This window comes from Pteropus medius, unplaced genomic scaffold, assembly GCF_902729225.1.
Source record: "Pteropus medius unplaced genomic scaffold, Ma_sr-lr_union100, whole genome shotgun sequence".
NCBI lineage: Eukaryota > Metazoa > Chordata > Mammalia > Chiroptera > Pteropodidae > Pteropus > Pteropus medius.
In genome coordinates, this window is record NW_024351543.1 from 12,358,460 (window position 1) to 12,380,969 (window position 22,510).

At 36.6% G+C, this 22,510-nt stretch overlaps 1 protein-coding gene across 20 annotated transcripts in view; it reads right to left on the reverse strand.

Moving 5' to 3' along the window:
• The window catches only part of ARPP21 (cAMP regulated phosphoprotein 21), a 151,607-nt gene extending 136,523 nt beyond the window's left edge, over positions 1-15,084 (reverse strand). For 12 of the 20 annotated variants that reach the window (XM_039843420.1, XM_039843421.1, XM_039843422.1 and 9 more), the window contains exon 1: positions 13,662-15,084. The gene's annotated coding sequence lies outside the window, so the exon portion shown is untranslated. Of the gene's footprint in view, positions 1-11,656; positions 11,734-12,370; positions 12,541-13,661 lie in introns of those variants that run through there. The other 8 variants (XM_039843418.1, XM_039843410.1, XM_039843404.1 and 5 more) reach the window with 2 other exon arrangements.
• Between the last annotated feature and the right edge of the window lie 7,426 nt (positions 15,085-22,510).

The window sequence follows — 22,510 nt, forward strand, 5'->3', positions numbered from 1 at the left end:
TTTTTTCTTTTTTAATTCTTTTCCTTAACTATGTGATATGTATTGTTAACACCTTATAAAAGCCAATGCGCAAAAAAAAGAATCCTACCATTCCTCCAAATCTCTTATCTCCTTTTTTTCTCCCAGCAATCCATGAACAGATAAAATCCTTGACTCAAACTACAATTTTATAGCATTTCAAAACTAGTACTGATACCTACGTAATTCCACTACACATTTTTATAGGTTTCAGTGCTTTAATGGATAAATAGTCCCTGTAGGAGAAAGCAGGAAGGAGATGACATTTTTATTATGTAGAGAGTATCTGACACACGATAACTGGTAAAGGAAGTATTGTTGCCAAATACTGTAATAAGGATGTTGAAGCTCACAACAGTTGATGAGCTTGGCCAGGCCAGTGAGAGGCAGAGAAAGGCAGAGAGGGAATTCAAACTGAAGAACTGAAGTCACCTTGACCTCAAGTCCATTGCCTTTCTAGGACACTAGAAGAAAGTATGTCTCAACAATAGGTGACATCAGGAGCTAAGAATCCATCCTTGCCCCAAATGGCAGTCACACGTATAGATATGAGATGCATGCAGATAGATTTCCAACCACTCTGTATCAGTTTCAAAAGTTAATTTCCATGTCCTTTTTGTCAAGGCCCTACCACATACCTACCCTTCCACCATCCTGATTCTCAAGACCTGATCCTGATTCTAGATTAGATCTAATTCTGTGTTTCACATGGCTTTTACGTATTACAGCGTAAATCATATTATAGAGAAAAAAATAAAAGAATAAAATATACATCTTCCTTTTTCCTTAGGCAAGCATCCCCAACTATGCTGTAACAGAAATTTTGCCACAGCTGAGCCCACAGCCAAGAGCAGATCTGTGTGGACGTCACATGAGCACAGAAGTCTTTTTCACTTGAGAAGCAGTTAATAAATATCAGTTAATATTTACATTGCAAAACAATAAAACAATTTTTTTCCCCCAAAAGAACCCTACAAGTAGCTTTCAATCAAAAACTAATCAAAGGTAAATTCAGAATCGGTCAAGGAACACTGATTTTTCCCTATCACTGCCCCTGTGGCTTCAGCAAATAATACAGGCAGAGTTACAGAAACTTTAGATGTTTAAACTTAAGAAGTTTTTGCCCGGAGAAACAAAGTAATTCAGAGGGCAGAAAGAGCAAGCCAAGTGAAGGAATTCCTGCAGAGTAGAACAAATGGCACTAATGACCTAATCAATACAGAAATAAGTACAGATTTCCTCCACAAATGGCCCCTCCTGTAGCTTTCCTAAATAGTTCAGAAAAACATCACAGTCCTTTTATTTAGATCTTTCTTACCGTTTATTGCTGTGCTTTATCTGGAATACCAAAAAAATTGGCTTTCTATCAATTCCAAATGGTAGGTAAATTCACCGAGACTTGAAGTAAAATACATCCATCCTTTCAAATTGGCAGGTGGTCTGTCTCACTGCCATAAATTCCTTGACTACAGTGAACACTATATGATCCCTGCATAAGCCAGAGGATCTAATCTATAAACAATGACAAAAGTGATATCACCTCATCCTTTCTTAAAACATCTAAACCAATCTATTTCCACAGCCGGGTCAAAACGATGAGGTAATGTTTTCTGCTGATGTTAGAAAAATTGATTTTACAGCTTTCTTCTCTTGCTGAATCTGTTGGGTGAATCTCTGATTGTATAAATGGCCTTCTGTTGGACACAGCTATTGCTTTTACCTGCAAAGCGTACAAATCACAAGTCTACTGCAACTCTATTTGAAATCATTTCCAGTTATTAAAGTCCCAACTTGCTCTTGGCAGGGTGCTAAGGCTAAACTTTCTACACTTTACCCAGACAAACCTGGAAGGAGGCCTAGTTAACTTTGTTAAGAAGCATCAGAGCCACAATCGTACCTCAGCATTAGTAGGCAATGAAATACTGTGTGGAATTTTGTGTACACATGGGATAATAATTATCCATGCCCAAATCTCTTTTTCAAGGTCCTACTTATAAAAGGTCAAACCTACTATATGTGCAGATGCACATCTTCTAGAAAATCATCTGGACTTTAGGTGACCACAGATGGCCTATCCTCACTGAACCCTTGGCTTGAAAGTGCTTGTCATGTATAGTATAGCTGTGCTAAAAATGAACTCCAATTATGTATGAACAAAATACCACATTACGAAAACATTCTCAAGATCAGGAAAGATTTTAAGGGGGATGATTTATTTCTGTGAGGCCTATGGTATCAAACAAAGGTTTTGATAAAGGTAAAACTAAGGATAAGCAAACAAATAATATAAGCACCAGGAAAAACATAAATTAATAATACTGACCACTGGACTAAGTACTTCATCTTTAATTCTTACATCCAGCCCATTTTAGAAATGAGGAAGCTGAAGTTTAGAAAGCTTAAGACATTTACTAAGTTGCAGGGTGGACTCTGAACCCTGATCTGGAACCCCATATCCTCTTTACTTAACCAACTATTCTCGTAAGATTCCCTTCTAATCATTTCACTCTTATTTTGCAGCTTTAGCACTTATTTTCAAGGCTAAAAATAAAAAAGTACAACCAAAATTTGTAGATAATGCAATATAAAATTGATCCTTGGATATTACACACACAAAAAATGCCATTGAATCATAGAAACTAAACCAGAAGAGCTTTCAGCAATGATATGGTATAATCCTGTTGGATTATGGGCAACTTCTAAAAGTAGTTTCAGGCCAAAATATTTGAACATGAACCAGGTCTAAGGCAAAGTATCCAGATATTTCTCTGCTCCCAAATATCTAAATATTTGTCTCTGCCAATGGAAAGAACTGCATCTTTTAAAATAAAATAAAACAAAAACAAAAACAAAACATCCTTCGGGTAGCCTATAGATCAAATCTTTTACTCCGCTGAAGTTTCCCTAGAAAACCATATGTAATCCCATCTCCTTCTAATCACAAGCTCTATTTTTTAATTTATTAAGGACTTTTATAATATCCTGAAATTAATACACAAATGTGGAATCTCACAACAAACTCGAAGAATAATTTGCCTTTAGAAAAAACTACTTTTAAGTTCTAAACATTTTGGTATTATCTGATATGAACTTGAACATATAGTTCATAATTCTAGTTCAATTTGAATCAGTTGCTTGCAGCTCTAGTAAGTAATATTGTAAATGTGTGATTTTAGAAAATAAAAAAAAATATATATGAGAGGCTCATCCCAATTCAATATACATTTGTCTTAATCAGGTGACCTCCTTTGCCTTGTTAGCTTCTCAACTGATATTTTGAGTTTGTGATCTAACTATCGGCAGAACTTTTCAACAACTTACCAGTGGTGCTCATTCTTCCATGTTTGTTTTCTGGAAACAATATGGTTTCTACCCTTGATGCATACTCTTCATCGATTTTCCCAATCAACTTTACTGGTAAAGAAATAGTTTTCTAATTTGTCAAAGTTAATTCATATTGCTTTATCATCCAAAATGTTGTCCATCTATCATTTTGATTGAGAACTTCCTCATATTCTCAATCATTCAACTCGTTCAAATTCTTAAAATGAATCCATTCCGACCCCTTTCTAGTCAATGATTCGGTTCTTTAGCCGCAGCTAAAACGCATTTCTCTCTCCCTATAAAATTCCACTCAGCAAATTTCCCAAATGTTTAGCATGAGACCTGACAAGTAGGAAACCTTCAATAAATATCTGAAAATGAGAATGAACAAATGAATGAGTGATCATGACATTTTATGCAAAGACAAATCTTGCTGACTATCACATAGGAACTCAGCTCTCCTCAATACACATGTGTGGAAATTCATCTACTTTGACACAGTGTGATCCAGAATATATTTTTCTGACTTCCTGATGAGAATATCAGCTGTGTCAGAATCTACTACTTTCTACATATTCCTAAAGCCTCAGGGAAGAAAAAGAATGTGCTCCTTTGTCTCTCTAAATTAAGGTGCCAGGTTTTGGGTTTCTTTGGGAAGTGGGTGGGTGAAGAGAATTTCATTCAATCAGAACCACACTTGCTTAGCACATCTTAAAATATAAGAGGTAAATTAAGAAAGCAAACCCACTCCACTCTAACTCAGCTGGATCCCTTCCTTTAGGACTAGATTATTTTTATAGACAAGGGTAAAATATTAATTTGGTTTTCAATGGTCCTAAATGGATTAAATGGTTTGCCATTTAACCCTCATTTATCCCATAAAGCAGGAAAAGAAAGGCGATTCTCCTGTAGCTTGGTTAGAGTTATTCTCCTTAAGGCAGGAAGAGGGGTCTGGAATTCCCCACTTGGTCAGTGTCTCCCCACTCCCCACCCCGCCTTCTAATCCAACACTGCCTCCTACTTGCCCAGACCTTCAGAGGAGTGAATTCTTTCCCCACATCCTGGATCACCTTCAGCACCGTTAATCTCTCCAAAGGCACATGTCCAATAAACATGATTAGTCTGTAGCTCCGTGTACCAAGGATTTGGAAATTATTTGTAAACCGGTCTTTGCCTCATCCTCTCTCCATGTAGATGGAAAAGTGATCTAAGTATTCAGTTTAAGCAGACTATTTTAGGGGCCTTGTTATTCCTTTTGAAGCCCTAGTCATTGCCTGAGATCTGAAGAAGAAACTTCTTTGTACGAGCCAATCTCCAGTTCAGTTCCAATTTATATATAAGGGCATCTCATTCTTCTTTTTCAGAAAGGTGAATGTCAAATCCTCTTAAACTGAAACTTTAGGAAAGAAATACAATTAAAATTTTACTTAGAGCTGATTTTGGATCTTGAATATTAGATGCCATTGGCAATATAAAGGTCAATTTTTAATTCAAGAAACTGATTAAATATCTGCCACATGTGAGCAAGAGCTGCTAAGGACAATGAAGAAAAACATATTGGGAAATATGCTTTTGGGCTCAGTTACTTTTTTTGCTTAATGTGAGTTAAATGACTCTTGTATTTAAGCATGTGTTTTATGCTTCTATATATGTATATATAAAAAATAATCTGTGTACCCTTTCCTTGTTTATTGTTTGCTTTTTCAGCCACTATTAGAATATCAAAAGTTATAAATTTATTCTCAGGTACCTTCTGAGAAGTTTCATTGGATAACTTTCTGATGGTGTTATCTCTCAGAAAAATGGCTGATATTCAAATAATAATTAAAAAATAAAGTGTGATTATCTGATGAACTTACTGCTTTGCACGACTCATTTTCTTATGCGCTGAACACTGCCTGCGGTGCTTCATTCGGGGGACCAACCGATAAAACCCTGTTACGAGAGAAGGTTCCCCATCCTCTGGCCATTTTCACATACGTGCAGAAATGATTCATTTCAGTAAAACAAGTGCAGATACTTGAGGACCAGAGGACAGATCAGCTGCCCAGCCTACGCAGCTCACTCAGTGCTTAGAGACGGGAAAGGAGAGGCTTCTTGGGGGTGCCAGGGAGCCCATCAGCTAGCCTAAAGATCCACTTGTTTTCAAGTCTCAGAGGAAGTTGAAAACTGTTTCTGTCTCTTGTCCACTCCAAATCTGCTGCTAACTGGCTCTCACCCAGTAGTGCAGGATTTAACATTAGTCCTCCATGGGTCCATTCCAACCCCTTTCTCGTCAATGACTCGGTTCTTTAGCCACTTCTTTTAGATGTTAGAAATTACACAATTAAAACATTTGGAGAAATCATACTTATATGTTCTTTTTTTTTTAGACAAATCTGAATTGGGCCATCCCTTCTCTTAGAGACTGACAGAAGATAATGGCCTTATTAAACATCATGATTCTTACATAATGCATACTCCCTGGATTAGTTACTGCCTTGGCTTGGCCTTTGATAATTCATGGGCACAGAAAGAGTAAAGCTAGTTCCAATTTTAACCATTCAACATTTTATGGGGTGGAAACAGAAGAACTTACTAAATTACTAACAAACTTTTTTTTTTTTTTAATTCATAAAGAAAGGTTTATGCCATTTATGTAATCAGGTTAAATCTCTCTCTAAAGCTTTTTTTTTTTATGAAAAGAAGATGGTTCTTTGTAGTGAATAATATCTATGTGCCAGGTATTTTGTTTCTGCTTCAGTACTGCAAGATAGGCCTTATCCTACTTTATAAATGAGAAAATTGAAGCAATAGGAATTAACAAAATTGCTAAAGTCACATAACTAGGAATTTGTTTAGATCAGATTGATGGTACTTCACAATTTAACCTGCAGAAACTATGAAGTGCAGAGAGGTTTAGAGTGTTGGCCACAATCACACTATCAGCTATTTATTCAGACCCAGAAGCCAAACATTGGGACTGGCAGTTCAGGTGGTAAATTGCACATTTAGGGGTGTAAGTTTTGGAGAAGTGAGATTTGGATGCACCACCATATTTGGGCCTTGTGTCCCCATACCTTTCCTTTTAATCCAAATTTTGCACATATTTTTTTGTTTTTTAAACCTGCAGAATTCATTGGAGGCCTATGGATCTCTGCAGTAAAGTCTTCTTTCATTGTACACAGCAGCTACTTTCTCCCTGTCATGTGAGCTCTGAGCATACCTATGGTATACCTCCTCTCTGTTAGTTTTAACCTGGCTTTCGCTCGGAAGTGCCACTGAGTTCAAAACATATCTCCGTCTACAGCTTCCCACATCATATCTGACAAATAATGCAGACATTACAATTATTTGCATGATAAAATAATATTCCTCTTGAAAGGATAGTTACATTCCTTTCCTAAAATACGTAGGTTTTTTTTAATATATAAACTCTTTCACACTTAACTATGGATGCTTTCTCACTTCTTGATGCTGAAAAAAAAACCCACTAAAAATGAAGTCATCCATAGTTCTAGAAACAGACGATAATCATAATAGTAATTAAAGATTAAAGCGTCCAGTTAGAATGCTTAATTGTGCTTAAGCAGATAGCAACAGCATGTACACACAAACATGACTGCATGCTATATTATTTAATTTTTCCAGAATTCTATTAGTAATTATGTGGAAATTTCAGGGTTGGTGTGAGATTTTAATAATCACAAAGGAAATATGTGCTGTCATCAACGTTAAATCAGCATCGGAGTAGAAAAAATAAATAATCGTTAATAGCAGCTAGTTGTTTGCAGTGGGATTTTTGAATTCATCTTTAGTGCTATGCCAGATGTTCGATAATTTCCTAAAATTCTTACAATACCAGCATATCTAATTAAATTTTAAATAAATAAAAATAAAACTATATATTTTTAAAGTATTAGCTCATTCTCATAAGCCAGATAAAATAAATAGGATCATAAATATGACTGCAAAGTCCTGACAATTAATTAATTTGGCGGAATCCAATAACAATTTTTTTTCAGTCTGAAAAAATAATCCGTTTAATTGAAAAACGTGGAGTATATTACCCCATCCTCCAAGAAGAGTTTAAGGAGTCATCATTTAACTATAAACCTTAATCTTCTTTCTTGGAAAAAAATACTAAAGTGCCATAATTCCAATCAAAAGTTTTTAACACTCATTTTTTAAGCATTTTAAAGAAGAAATGAGTATTCAAAGCTTGCAAATGCTGCCGAAAAATCTTGATTCTGTCACATGCTCATACGGAATCTACTTATTTCTGGTCCAACAGCTTTTTAATGATTAAATTAAGTCAGATGCCAGCAATGTTGCGATTTCTACTGAAGTTACACACATATTAATCAACAAAATGCTAAGAAAAACATGTCGATGCAGAGTATAGATATTTTCTTTATCAATAAATATTGGAACTTCATATGAAGATTTTACCACGTTGTTTTAGAAACATTTATATCTTACTTTTTTTTTAAATAAAAGCTGCAAAAACAATTTGATAGCTTTTATTTTTTTAGTGAGTTTATGAGCAAATAAAAGTTCAGTCTCTGAATTTCAGTGTTTTGTGCCCTTCCTTTATACTTTGTTGACTCATGGCTTGATTCTTCTAGACCTCTGTACAGTGATGAGATCATCTGAAAGCAACTCAAGCTACTGAACAATTTGATAATAGCTAGGCCTTCTGATTTACATGTCAAGGGATAGTATATTTGGACTTGTAGGACCATCAGACGTTTAGAAATTGATGTACCGTTTTGTTTTCTGAAGATGTTGAAACATTTTACCTCAATTATTGGTTCTCAGTTTCAACTAGATCAAAATATGTCAACATGCATTATTCTTTTTTCCTTTAAGGTATGATTCTATGGACTAGAACATTCTAAAGTGAGTATTGTATCCTGGCAATTAGAAGAAAATATGCTAAATGTTTGAGAACCATTCCTCTGGTTTCCGTTTCTCTAGAGATGGTGCTTGTTCTTAGCTCAAGTATTTAGTGTATAATAAAGTAGAAACCAACAATAATAAAAATATAAGAGAATGTGTGTCCATTATTAAGAATTCCAACACTCAATCTGGTTGAGAAGTCCCTGAGTTTTTCATTTGGATGTTTCTATCACAAAGACTTATTTCTTAACTCATGTGGATATTAGGGATTGATTACTGGGTTAATTTAGGTAGATAAGCTTTGTGGATATATCTCGATTAAAAAAAAAAACCTGTAGAAAAAAAGACTGTACATTGTTATGCAATTCTGTGTAGAAACATTAACCACAAGATGCCAAATAAAACTACAAAATTTACCAAAATATTTGAAAGAAAAAGTGATATAATTGTTTTCCTGTTAAAAATCTTGAATCTTTTTTTTTTAGTTGAAACCATATTTTATTTTTATTTATCTTTAAAACAATCTTATTATTTAGAGAAGTGATTTTATTGACAAAATCTTAATATTTTGTGTGTTATCCACAACAAATTTCTAATGTAAGAACTGCTGTATTCTTTTCGAAGTAGTATGAAATGTGAGAATGTGGTAAAAAGGTCTGGCTTTAAAAGGATTAATTATCAGTGGACCCTCTTTCCCCTTTACTTGAAGAAAAGTCTTTTATGGTGCTAGATAAAAGGAACAATTGTAGAGTAAATTACTTGTAAAATGTATGAATTTATGACTGAGGAATAATTATGAATATGTCCCTTGAATGAGACCATTTTGGACTAAATCTTTGGCATTTTAATAAGTCACAATTGTGATTTTATGTTAATAGCTATCACTTGACTGTAGAATTCATTAAAAAAAAAATCTTACATAACCTGTAGTATTGACATGTATATTAAGCAGGAGTTAAAAAAAACAGCCAGAAGAAATTTCCTTGGGAAAAGTATGTAGAGAAATTTTAAATATTGATTTAGTATGGCCTTAGTCAGTGACTGGCAATACTAAGATCTACGCCAGCAGTTAGAAAAGAAGAGTGTAACATAAATGCCAAGGATTCAATTTGAAAATAGAGTTTCAATTTGGTATACTCTAAATAGTCCTTTTGTTTTTTAATATCTCCTCGATTGTCCCAAATAATTATTTTAATTCACTTTTTGTGACTTTCTCAAGGCACAGATATGTCCCAGTAATTTTAGGGAAAGGTACATTCGAAATGTTATTTGGGCATTTTATGCCTTAAGAAAATGTCACCAGACTACAGAGGATTTTGAGACCACAGATAGCAATGTCACCAAACATTAAAAACTGGTGAATGAACTTTATACTCTGTCTCAAGCACTTTGTTCTTTATCAAGCATCTTATATTAATGTATACAATTTAATACGTTATATCTCAGCTTATATTTAACCCTCACAGAAATGAAATGGTCGTGATGTAAATTCAAATAAGAAACACTTTGAACATGAACATCCAGGGCCAACTTTAATCTAAAATGAGCAAAATTAATTTAAATTATAAGACTCCAAGTCACTGAAAAATATCAGTTTAGTAGAACTTGGCAAAAATACACCTTAAAGGAAACTAACACTCAGAAGCAAAGGTAGCTGGAGAAAAACAAATCTAGTCACACATACATCTTGTCAATATTCGTTTTTTACCTTCAATAGTCCTTCAGCATTTACTTATATGACTGTGGGAAATCATTTATCATATTTAACTTTATATGTTAGAATGAAAAATTAAAAAGCAAAGTCAGCAGAAATAGAGAGCCTTCGAAACCACAAATTTCCTAAAAAATAAAGATCCTTTGTCTAAAGAGAGGAAGTATATATTTTATAAGTTCATCGTCACTGACTTGAAATATGTTCAGAACTTTCCAGGTGACATAATGCATTTTTAGGGAAGCCAATTCTTTCTCTGATTAGAGATTCACAAATTTCTAAACACGCTACCACCGTGTGGTACCAGTTAGAATGATGCCAGTACTTACCATTTGAAGAAATGGCTTTCAGTGTCGACATTATTTTTAAGCCCCATATTCTTTCCTAACCTTGCCACACAGCAGATCAGAATTAAACTAACTTATTACAAATGGTCCATTTGCAATTTCCAACCTTATGGACTTCGAACTGTCTCCCCATACTAATGAGAATTCTCAATCCTATTCACTTCTGGCTACGTTGCATATTGTGTCTTCAGTGGCTGACTCATTCCACACTCTACACATGTAGCTTATCATTATCTTGTCCACAGACAAAATACACATTGAATTCAGAGGCGTATAACTACTGACTTGAGAATCTTGAGAAAGGTAGCAGCATTGTGGTTCAGGTAGCATGATCACTAAGGGAAACATTACAGCCAGTGTGGATTATTTTCCCTTCTAGAAGTATGAAGTAGAAAACACAAACAACAACGAATTACAGTAACTCCTTGCAATGTATTTCCCTTAGTAGTGTTTTTATTATTTTTCATAAAAATTGGCAAAATCCAGAACAGCTTTTTACATTGTTCTAACAGCTTTATTTAACAATAATTATATGACTCACTTTCCCATTTAATAAGAACTTCTCGCTTTCTCTTAGGTTTGTTAATTTTGAAACCACTTAAGCATTTTTCTAATCGGCTTCTTCTTGAACAAAGAAATAACCTGATTATAGTATGTTGTTAATATGAAAATGATTGAACATTCTAACTTTCTACCTAAAGAAGACAAGTGTTCTGCATATATGCAAACATTGCAGACAGATCGCTTCTTATGTTTTTGTACTATAATATTAAGATATTTTCCCCCTCATTATTACATTCCAAAAATTATCAGTGCTGCTCTGCTATCTACATTTTTAAAGTATTTAACCTTCGGTAAGATAAGCTATTGTGCTTATCTAAAGTAAAGAGAGAAAACAACTTAAATATTCTATCGACTCAATCAAAACTTCCTGCTTCTCTCAGTTGCCACAATTCTAGACCTAAGCTCCAAGTTTATAAAAGAAAATAAAAAAATTTCACAAAGGCAGAGCTTCAAGTTATCATAATACCTTAGAAGGATGTTAGTTACTTTACGCCCCTGATATTTTACAAGCTCCAAACCATTCACTAGAACAATATAATAGGAATTTGAAATTATTTCTGTACTTCTCACCACCCAAGAATCTGACAGCTTGTATTAAAAATAGTATGTATGCAGGAACTCCCTGGTGGGTCTCTCCCTCAAGTTTTAAGGCACTCCAATTATCGAATCTTCTTTCTAAGCATTACTGGAGAGGTTTATGAAAACATACAAAAGTATTCAAGCATAAATCTCTCATGAAAATCAATTGATTTCTGTTAGCACAATATATTAGAACTAATTAAAATTACCATATCCAGCAGCCAATCTGTACCTTCCCAAATATCCTTTTCCAGTATCCATAACCACGCACGGCTCTGTCTTCCATCATGCTTCTTTTATTTGCTAAGTGAGGCGCTTGCTCCTTCATTAAATAGCATTAAAAATAGACTGAACAGAACTCCCCAGTGGAGCATGCTCTAACAGGGCTAATGCCAGTTCTCAAGGTAACTGTACTCAGCTGGGATCTAAGAGGGAAAGTCACTGGGAGATCAGCAATTTGCAAATCTAGTAGCACACACAAACCTGTCTAGGTCTGAGCTGAACACTGTAAAATAAATCAGCATGTAGTGAAATTAAGTCACTGAGAAGATGCAAGTCAATTTCTGAAGCATATAAGTTTCTTTAAATAGGACTCACCTAAACGGAGTATTCTGTTAAACAGGCGTTCATCTACAACAACTTGGTTATATTATTTATCAAATAACATAAATCTTGTCCAGACAGAGTAACTGAGACATGTATGCATAGCAGTCTAAATATCTTAGAAATTGCATGTAAACCAAATTATTTTAAAACAAACAATGGCATTGATGAGCAAGGATAGTAACAGGTAATGCTTTTGTATCTTTTGTGATGAGGAAGCGTATTCCTTAAAAAATATACTAAACTCCCAGAAAATTTAAAAATATTCTGTCAGTTGAAGTGCTAAAAAGAGATAAAAGAATGTGATATAAATGGAAATATAGGATCAAACACAAATACATACCTTAAAAATCCATATAAACCTGAGAAGAGTACACATATAATTTCTCACATGCGATCCACATTAGCTGTGCAGCAGAAGCAATTACTGCCAAGATAGTAGATTACTTGGCTATCTGAACAAAACATAGCTAGAACTCTGACTTCCAAATGACTGCCTTTCATGAAAATGACATTAACTAAAATCATATTAAGACATGCAAGCCCCGTGGTGACACAAATACAGAGGATCAAAGGAGTAGGTGCATTTATTTTAAAGAGTATGTCAAAGGTTTTCTAACTTTTACCAAACGAAAAATGATTTTCTGTCATCTCCATTTCTCTGTTTTCTTAAAACAATCATAGCAGTTTTGATCTCCAAAGTGGGTGAGGAGGAGGTAGGAATCATTTATTTGGATTTAGTCAGCATTGGAGTGAAATCTTGTACAGATTCATTTCAACTTTGGGGAACGTCACTCTTGTTTAGAGAAGCTGAAGTGTCATACCAATCAATAGACTTAAAAAATCAGAAATCAAGTGGGTACCTGCACTTAAACACATTCTCATGAAAATGATTTCTACCAGCCTTGCATTGTACTCACTAGCTTTCCATCCATATAACTTTCAATTTCCTCTTTGGTTTTCATTTTAGGCTTGCACTCTCTCCTTACCCTGTATCTTGAGGAGGTGATCAAATACTGAACCTGAGCAGCTGACAGCAACTACATCCACTCCAGCTCTGTCTCTATGCATAAACATTGACTGAGTCGATTTTTCTTCCTGAGAAACTTTGTAAACACCAGCCTGATTCAACTCAATTCTTCCACTATCTCTACAACCTGCCACAGAAGACATTAAATTTGAGATTTGCCAGGAAACACAGATTTCAAACATGTAAAAATAAAATGGGAACATCTCTTTTTCCCCTACACCCCTTGAGAGCCAGGACCCCAAGTTCTGCAAGTGCAACAAAAAGGTTACAACTTTTTGCTCCTTGTATAGCACTCTTTCAAATGAAATAAGCTGTCCGAACTTTCTACCTTGATACCTGCATAAATCACTGCAGACCTCTCTGATGAAAAGAACTGCCCTTCTCAATTATCTTCCAGCTTTCCATTTCTGCCTCGTTTGGGGGGAGGGGGAGTTTACCCCACCTTTGACGAAACATAAAAACACAACACATATTTAACAACAGCTTTCTACAAACACGAAGGAGAAATAGAGACTAGAAAGGATTAGAAAGAAAAGCACAGATATACCGCAGAAAAAATCACAATAGGCGTGCAATGTTCACGTCGGAAGACCTTGATTATTACCTTGACCGAAAAGTGGATATCCCCCCAGCGTCTTGGTGCCTTGATCGATTTGATTTAGTTTTTGGCTTTTATTAGTATTATTGTTTCTCAATGATTGATTTGGCTGGATTTGTTTGATTTAGCTTGGCTTTTAAAAAATTTTTTTGGTCGATTTATTTAACTGCTAGTGAAACGAGCTTTCTGCAGCATCCGCTGGGATCCTTGCAAAGCTGTGGCGGCCACCTCTGCGGCGACGCTGCTGGCTTCAGCTGGCGACCCCGTTGCCCCTGCTCCTTGTAGCTGCTCCGGACGCGCTCAGGGGGCGCCTCCGCCGCCTTCTCTGCTGGCTGGCTGCGGGGAATCAACGTGCCCGCACCTCCTATCTGCCAGTCTGTCCTTCTGCACGTCTGTCTGTCTGACCGTCTGTCGCTCAGCCCGATAGCTTAGCGCGGGATTCTGGCTTTCTTGCGCCCTGCTCTGGGAGCTGCCACTCTTGCTGACTGTCAGTCCATGCGTGAGTCGGTCTGTCCGTCCCTCCTCATCTCTCGATCTCACTCGCAACGCAGGGTCCCCTCCTCCGTCTTCTGTGCCAGCATCTCTCTCCTTCTCCTGCTCAGTGCCCCCCGGCCGCTTCCCTCGGACAGAGGAGAGCGTCTGGAGTGGAGGGAACACTGACTGCTGCGCTCTCTCTCGCTCTCTCTCTCTCTCTCTCTCTATCTCCCGTTCTGGTTTCCCTGACTCAAGCTAACTGCTCCCACCTGTCCGTGGCTCTGTCACTCTGTCAGTCCCACCAGGAGCCAGCCAGTCTCGGTCCGTCCCTCGGTTCCTTGTCCCCTGCTTCCCTGCCTCCGTTGTCTGCCCCTCCGCCCTAATCTGCCCTCCCACGCGGCTGGCACTGTCGCCGGGGGGCGGTGCCCGGCTCCTCTCTGCAGCCCCGTCCGCGTCCGGTCCCCGCCCCGGCTAGAGGCAACGCGCTTGTGGCATGTGGCCCCGCAGCTGCTCTGGCTGCAGACTCCAGTCCCCTAACCCGCCACGCCCGGGAGATGGCCGCGGCTGAGTGCCTGCGGGTACCCGGGCGCGGCCAGAGTTGGCCGAGTCCGAGCGCGGGCACCTGCCCGGTGCGCCTGGCGCACGCAGTGCCATCCATTCCCCTGGCCGTTCTCCGCCAGCCCCAAGGCTAGAGACAAAGCGCATGAGCCACGCGCGGCGGCGTGAGCATCATTAATCAGAGAGAAAACTGGCACGTTGCCCCCTGCCCCTCCACACGGCCTCCCCGCTCTCCGCCAGCACGCGCGCACCGCCCCCGGTGCCCGAGCCCTCTGGCGTACCGATCCCCCGCGCTTCGCTACTCCTCGGACACTTGGCAAAGCCTTGCTCAGCTACCTTGCTCCGGTGCTCACTCTCCAGGCCAACTCTGCAGAGAATATCCCACAATAACACTTCACTCCACCCAGTTTATTCGTAGCCTCAGAGCTCTCATAGATTCGCGGCTTTGAGCAAGATCAAAAGTCCCGGCGCGCAGCGCCAATTGCACTCCCTGTGGGCGACTGCCCGGACCGCTGCACACCGAGCGTTGTTTTAGAATCGGAGAGGTGCTGCAGAAACCATGGCAGAGCAGGGCGTGGGGCAGGTAACAGAGTTGGCATCTGAAAAAATAAAAGCGCTGCATTTCCCATTTGTTCTGGAGATGCGCTATTTTTATTATCTGTAATTCTCGTGTGTTTTTTCCCCCTCATTGTCTCAGGGCACACACTACCCCCTGCTGCGCCCCCCCCCCAAAAAAAAGGGAATCATGGAGGAATGGGAATACATTTCCGGAATACCGCCCACCCATCCTGAGTGCATGTAGCGCTTACTTGTCCAACATTATAGGTCACCAGCCAAGATATATCACTCTGGCTTTCTGCCCCCAGCTGAGAGCAAGGCATTTGATTCTGGGATTCTTTGCTAGGTTGTTATTAATGTGAAGCAAAATTATAGTCGTGCATGCCTATATGGAATTGCCAAAGCTCATTTTGACAGTATCCAGCAATTCCGTTTCTGAAATGTAGACGCTGAATAGCTATGGATCTGGCGCAATGAATGCCCCATCCCATGATAAATTAGAGGAGAAAATCAACTTTTACCAGCTGCAATTAGTAACGCCATAAATAGACAACAAATAAATAACTAGCATAAACCACATCAGGAAAATTCCACATCGTTTTAGTTTCATTTATTGACATCTATTTCTAATGATAGACATTATAAACAGATTTATTATGGGTTGCACCTTCTCCTTTTCATAGAAGTGTAATTTCAACAGCTGTAGCCATGTTCATCTATGCTAAGATATTGACTATAAATATCAAACAGATAGTACGTGTAGTTCTAAAAAATTCTGTGGAAAAAATTTGGATAAGAGTGTACTGGTCCTTGATGAATAGATAATTACTGTATTTTCCAAATATTAGAAATTGTCTCCCTTGGGGATCAGCTATTGCTTGGAATAAGAATGAACCTGCTGTATGAGGTTTCGGCAAATGAAGTCTAAGGGATTCAAGACCCTTATGTTGATCTATTTCTACTCAGTCCTCTCCATAAAGCATTTTGACAGGCATTTCCCCTCTCCTTCCAGCTGTATGGAATTCAAGGGAAAATTAATAAAAAGTATTTCTAATTCTCTTCTCTTTTCTTTATCTCAAGTCATGTCCCTTTTCTTTATCTCAAGTCAAGTCATGTGGGGGAGATAGGAACTCAATAAGTACTCTTAGTACAAACTTTGGAGATTATGTAAAAAAAAGAAAGAAAGAGAAAATGTTTCAATATCTTAATAGTGCATGGACAAACTTGACAAAATTTATCACAATTTCTCATAGATTTTAACCTTTATTTTAAAAAGAAAGCATCCTAAAGACAAATAACACTAATTTGCTTCAATTAAATTTTTCTATTTTTTTTTCCAAAATATTTTGTTGCCAAATTAGGAACTGGAGAAAGTTCAAGTTTATTTGAGGCCATGTAGATAATTAACATTCAGCTATCCAATTTTAAGTTTTGTGTCCCAATGTGGGACTGAAATATACTTCTGGGACGATTAGGCAGGCAATGAACAATAAGTGATTCTTCTAAGCATTCAGAAAGTGCTTCTATTTCCTTAAACAATTTGAAACAGTTACCATAGCTTAAGGTCCTTGACTTGTCATATATTAACCACCACTAAATTCACTAAAACTGTTATCTACCTTACCTGACCTCTGGGTGACTGATCAACAATGCCAGCCGCAGAAGTGTTTATGCACTGAAAGCAACCTAACTTTTGGGGTAGGAGGTGGTGGTAGCATAGAAAGGGAAAGTGGTATTGGTATTCTCTTGGTCTGGGTACTCTTGAATTTATTCAGTATCATGTTTGAAATGAAAGAGGCTACATGTAACCAGGTAACCCAGCTAGGGGAGTTGAGCTCACCTACACACCGGCAAACATCTAAGATCGTCTCGACGACAAGCTCCTTTAAACACATATTCCCCTAAGACACTAAATTAGTGCCCTTTAATGAAGCTTCCAAATTGGATTTTCAAAATAAGGCAAATTGCTAAAATCGCCCAGCTACCTTTATAAGCACCTTTTCAGCTGAAGCGAGAAGTAGAATTTCCATGCTGTTGAACTTCCATCTTTCCTCAACAAATAGGCTTCGAGGAACTCCCCTTCAGGGCATTCTCCCCCATCACAATAAAGGCCCACAGATCCCCTAGAGAGACTTCTCATTTGCCCTGTTTCCAACAAAGCAGTCTTGGTTTTATTAAATACAAGTCTTGGGTTTAAAGCCATATAAATATGCATGGTATAGAAAGGCAGGGGAATGAGAAGGTGGAAAAAAAGATTAGCATTTCAACCAGAAAAGTTTAGTTTCCCATTCTTATTTTGTGCTAAGCCAAAATAACTCTAAAGCACATTTTAGAACATCAACAAAGAATGTTACATCATGTATGCATCTGAGCATGAAGAAATGTCACGATCAAAAACAAAAAGGACTCGGGAGACTAGAAACCAAATGTTCTGATGGCACAGATCCCTTGACGGGCAGCCATATTTCCTCTGTAGTCTGCTGTGCGCAGTGTAAGAAAATTATCTCCATGAACCCCCGGTGTTCTCACAGGCAGACCGTAAATGAACACTGGCCTGCACACGCACACAGTGATGCTTCACTGGGAATGTAAACCAAGAAGTTCCCTCAAGAATGAATATGCGTGTAGTCCGTCCACAGAGATGCATCTAAATCTGAGGAGGGACAGCAAAAAGAAACAAGAGGAAACAGCTAAAGAGAGGTTTAGGAAACCTGTCACTAAAAGATCTGAACATCAAAAGACAAAAAAGCCTGTTGACTAAATTGTATATTTCTTTTTAGCTTCTCCTGGGATAGAAATACCAGCATTCAGAAACATCCTTAGTATTTGGGGGTTTTGTCCCTCAACCTGCTCTCACCCGGGCCCCCCTACTCCCCCGCCCCAGCACTGTGGCTGTGGTTTTTTCTTCTCTGTACTCGCTGCCTTGAGGGACCCGTGACTTTGGCACAGCTGAGGCATGTGCCGCAGGCAGCAGAGAACACAGATGCAGGGACTCTACCTGACTGTAGAGCAGGTGTGTGCAGGCTGGATGCCCTTCAGGGCCTACCTAGCCTGTGTTAGCACCCTGCTCCAGGAGCTTCTGCAGCATAAAGTGTTCTCAACTTCCTCAGAACCCACAAAAGATGTTTTTCAGTTTTAAAAACTGAGCCCAGAATTGAAAGCAGTAAGGAAGCAGAAGCATCAGGAGCATATACGAGGAGAAGAGTGGTTAATGTGATCCCCGCAAAATGCAAAGAATGAATCGGAATGTAACCTAACATTTGCCAAAATATTGTGTGTGATCCTGCCTCCAGTTTTACATTTCTGTTCCTGAGATATGGAATTTTCCTCCATAATGGACACTGTTCCCTTTTTCACACAAGGGAACACAAAGATCACCAAGTTGTTCAGAACTTGGAATAATTTATTTGGCTTCTCAATAGTAAGATAATATTAAAAGGTCTATGAATTAGACACTTGGATAAGACAGACAATCCATCGCTAAAGAAATTTGGACATTTACAATTTTAAACTGTTCATAATGTAAAATGGTGTGCATGTCTGTGTGTATGTGTGTGTTTAAAAGGTAAAACATATACACCATGTTAATATTTGAAAAGAGTACTGAGATCTTACCGGAAGGCCAGTTGTAAGCCAATACCCAGCATCTGAAAAAGAAGAACATGCAGATCTGCAATTCTGTATGAATGTAGGAACAACTTATTCTCCGAAGTTACTCTTTTAAAAAAATCTTATCGTTTGACAATAAATATACATCTTCAAAATCTATAGCGACTCATTGGTTTAAAAAAAAAGGCAAAGGGATCAAAATTAAAAAGAAACAACATTAAAATCTCCCAAAATATCACCACCCAAACAGCCACCACTTTTGTGCTTAGCCAATCTCCGTGCATATATATCCATAAATATATAGCTATATTTTACATAAATGGATTGCAAAATACACGTTACTTTATAATCTGCTCTTTGCTATCTACTTTAGAATAAGTCATGAGTGTTTTTCCCATTATATTGACTGCATCAATATATTAATGATAGCATAATAGCCTATTAAATATAAAATGTGTATGTTATATGTAAGTAAAAGCTTTTGGTAGGTGGTTTCCAAATTGGAGATTTATCCCTTTCGGGCAAATCCTTAAAATTTGAATTGCTCTTCAAAAGTAACTATATTTTACATTTTGGAATAATAGATTTTAAGATGTTATATCAGTTTCTGAATCTTTTGTTTTGATTACTAATCTTTTGCCTTCCTGGTATAAATTATATAGATTAAAAAATAAATAAACCATTAAAACATAAAAAACATTTTTCTGTGTCTATTTTTAATTGAATTGTATTAAATTAAGGCAAAAAATTTCATGGAAAGAGAATTAATTAAAAATTATGTGTGCTAACTAATTATCTTTTTGCTTTAAACTTTTTCTCTTAATACATACACCAGATATTTTTTTTCCTATAAAAAAGATAAATATTTGAGGAAGATGAATGAACCATTTTAGATCAAGAAGTTACAATTTGGTAAACTGCAGCTTTGGCTTCTTTGACTCCAGAAATAAAGCAGATCCCTAGGAACCGTGGACAAGCTTCCAAACAATTGTTTTGATCCTCTCCCTTTGCTTATCACTTTAACTATTTTAACCGCTCAGAGCCAAAACCACTGATTTGACTTACATTAATCATATATTTATCTTTCAACTCCTAGGAGAGGTGGGGGTACAGACACAAACATTCAAGAATACATGAAAAAACTGGAATCCTCAATGGGAGAGAAAGAATTAGATAAGAATAACAATTCAGAGTTATTTTCACTTTACTCCACATAAGTGCAATCCAGGACCCATCATATCCAATTCTTTCTTTCCTAGACTGATAGGACATCTTGCTCCAGCCTTCTTGCAGTCAGGCAGGGCCATGTGACAAGTTCTCACTAATGATGTGTGAATGGAACTGGTACAAGCCACTTTGAGGCTGAGGCGATGAAAAGCCTCTGTGAAAATTTCTAGGTTCTTTTTGACCCCCATATGGTCACAGATGAGGTCAAATGTCCAGACAGTCTAGCTATGTGATGATCAGCCTTTATCAGTTTGAGTCCCTGAGTGACTATGTGGAGCAGATTTCAACACTGACCCATGACAGACATATAAACTAAGCAAGCAAGCAAAAAAAAAAAAAAAAAAGTACTGTTTAACCAACCAAATTTTGGGGATTGTTTGTTACCACAGCACAAGCTAGATTCCCTGGTTTATAAACTCTCTGTCAGTCTAACCATGTTAAAGTAACATGTTCTGTAGTAAACATAGGCCAGGCAGGGGATTCAGGAGACCATAATTTTGGTTCTGAGCCAGTCACCAAATCACCACAAGACTCAAATAAGTAATTTCCACCTTAAAGCCTCAGTTATTTTTATTTTTAAATTTCTAAAATGAGGTGAGAGTACTAATTTTTATCTAATCAATATTACACTATTCTAATAACTGATAGGTTTTGTTAAGGATCGATATTTTCCAACCAAGATCCATTCTCTCTTTTTTAATTTAGCTTTGTTGAGATACAATTGACAAACAAAATTGTGAGATATTTAAAGTGTACCTAGTGGTGATCTGATATACATATACATTGTGAAAGGATTCCCATCATCTAGTTAACACATTAATCATCATATACATACAGATTTTTTGGGGGGGGGGAGGGTGAGAATTCTTAAAAATTACCCTGGCTATATTTTTTAACTTTACTTTTTGTCTTTCATTTGAATTCTGGAATTAGCCTAGAAATTTTCAAAAAATATTTTATTGGTATTTTCGTTGACATTGCATTGAATTTATAGATCAGTTGGAGAAGAACTGACATCTTTTTCTCCTCAAGTATGATTATAATGATCTCTTCTATTTTTCAGTTGGTTTTTGATGTCCCTCAGTATATATCCATATTATTTCTAGGTCCAGCCTCATAAATTTCTAAAGTTGTTTAATTGAATCATCTCTTACCTATTTTTAATTAATATTGCCAGCATTTTTTTTGTATTAGTTCTTCAAAAAAACCCAATTTTAAAAATATTTATACATTTTATTTCATGAAGACCTACATTTGTATCTCTAATATTTTGAGGTATATTCAATTATTATTATTTTATAGCCTCTTAAGAAAAAACCTTAGCTCATTAAATTTTAATATTTCTTGTTTCCTATTATATAGGTATATATTTTTTCTTTCACCTTAGTACATTTTAGTTGCATAACAAAACTTTTACTATTAGTGTTTTCTTATCATTTGATTCTATATTATAATTCCCAATATAAATCATTTTTATTGCATGGACTATTTAATGGATTTTTTCTCTTTAATTTTAGTTTGTAAAGGTATTAGTTTTCAGAGAATACCCATTTTTTTTATTATTGAGCTATATTTCCTTTTGGTCAATGATTTTGAATTTCTTGAGTTCTTTAGAATTCGAGATATGAACAGTTTTTGTTAACAGTTCATGTGTTCTTGAAAACAATGCATGTTATCTAGTACAGGGCTCTATGTAAATCTATTAGTTCAGATCTGTACAATTAAACTATATGTATTTTAAATCTATTCTCCTTTTAATTCTATTTGTTTGATCCATCTGCTTATGAGAGAATTGTGCTAACATTCGATTATTCTTATGGATTTGTTAATTTTTTCAATCACTTTAGTTATGTTTTATGCATTTTTGATTATGCTTTGTTAGACATATACAAGTTTACAAATAGTATATCTTCCTGATAGATTGTTCTTTTTTCAATAATTAAGTATGCTTTTTATGTCTATTAGTGATTTTACATTAGATTATATTTTAACTATCATTAATATAGACACTAGAATTTTTGGCTACAATGCACTATGTACTACATTTCAAATTTTCTGTATTATATGTGTGCATTTTTGTATTGTTGTCATGGTTCATTTAAAACCATATCATTGGATGTCTTTTAAAAAATATAATCTCAGAGTTTGTTTCACAGTTTTTTTTTTTCCATTTATCTTACTAGGAACTTTGTGTGTGTTTTTTAAATCTAATTTTTTTTTAGTTCTGGAATATTTCCCATACTGTTTATTGCCTTTTTTACTCTCTTTTTCTGGGACTCACATTAAATATGACCTATAGCCTCTTTCTCACAAAATTTCCTTATCTCTCTGCAGATTTCTATGTAATTTAGCTTTGCCATTTTTCTTTACAATATGTTTAGTGTTCTAAAATCATCTATTGATTTTTAATAACATATATATTCTAATTT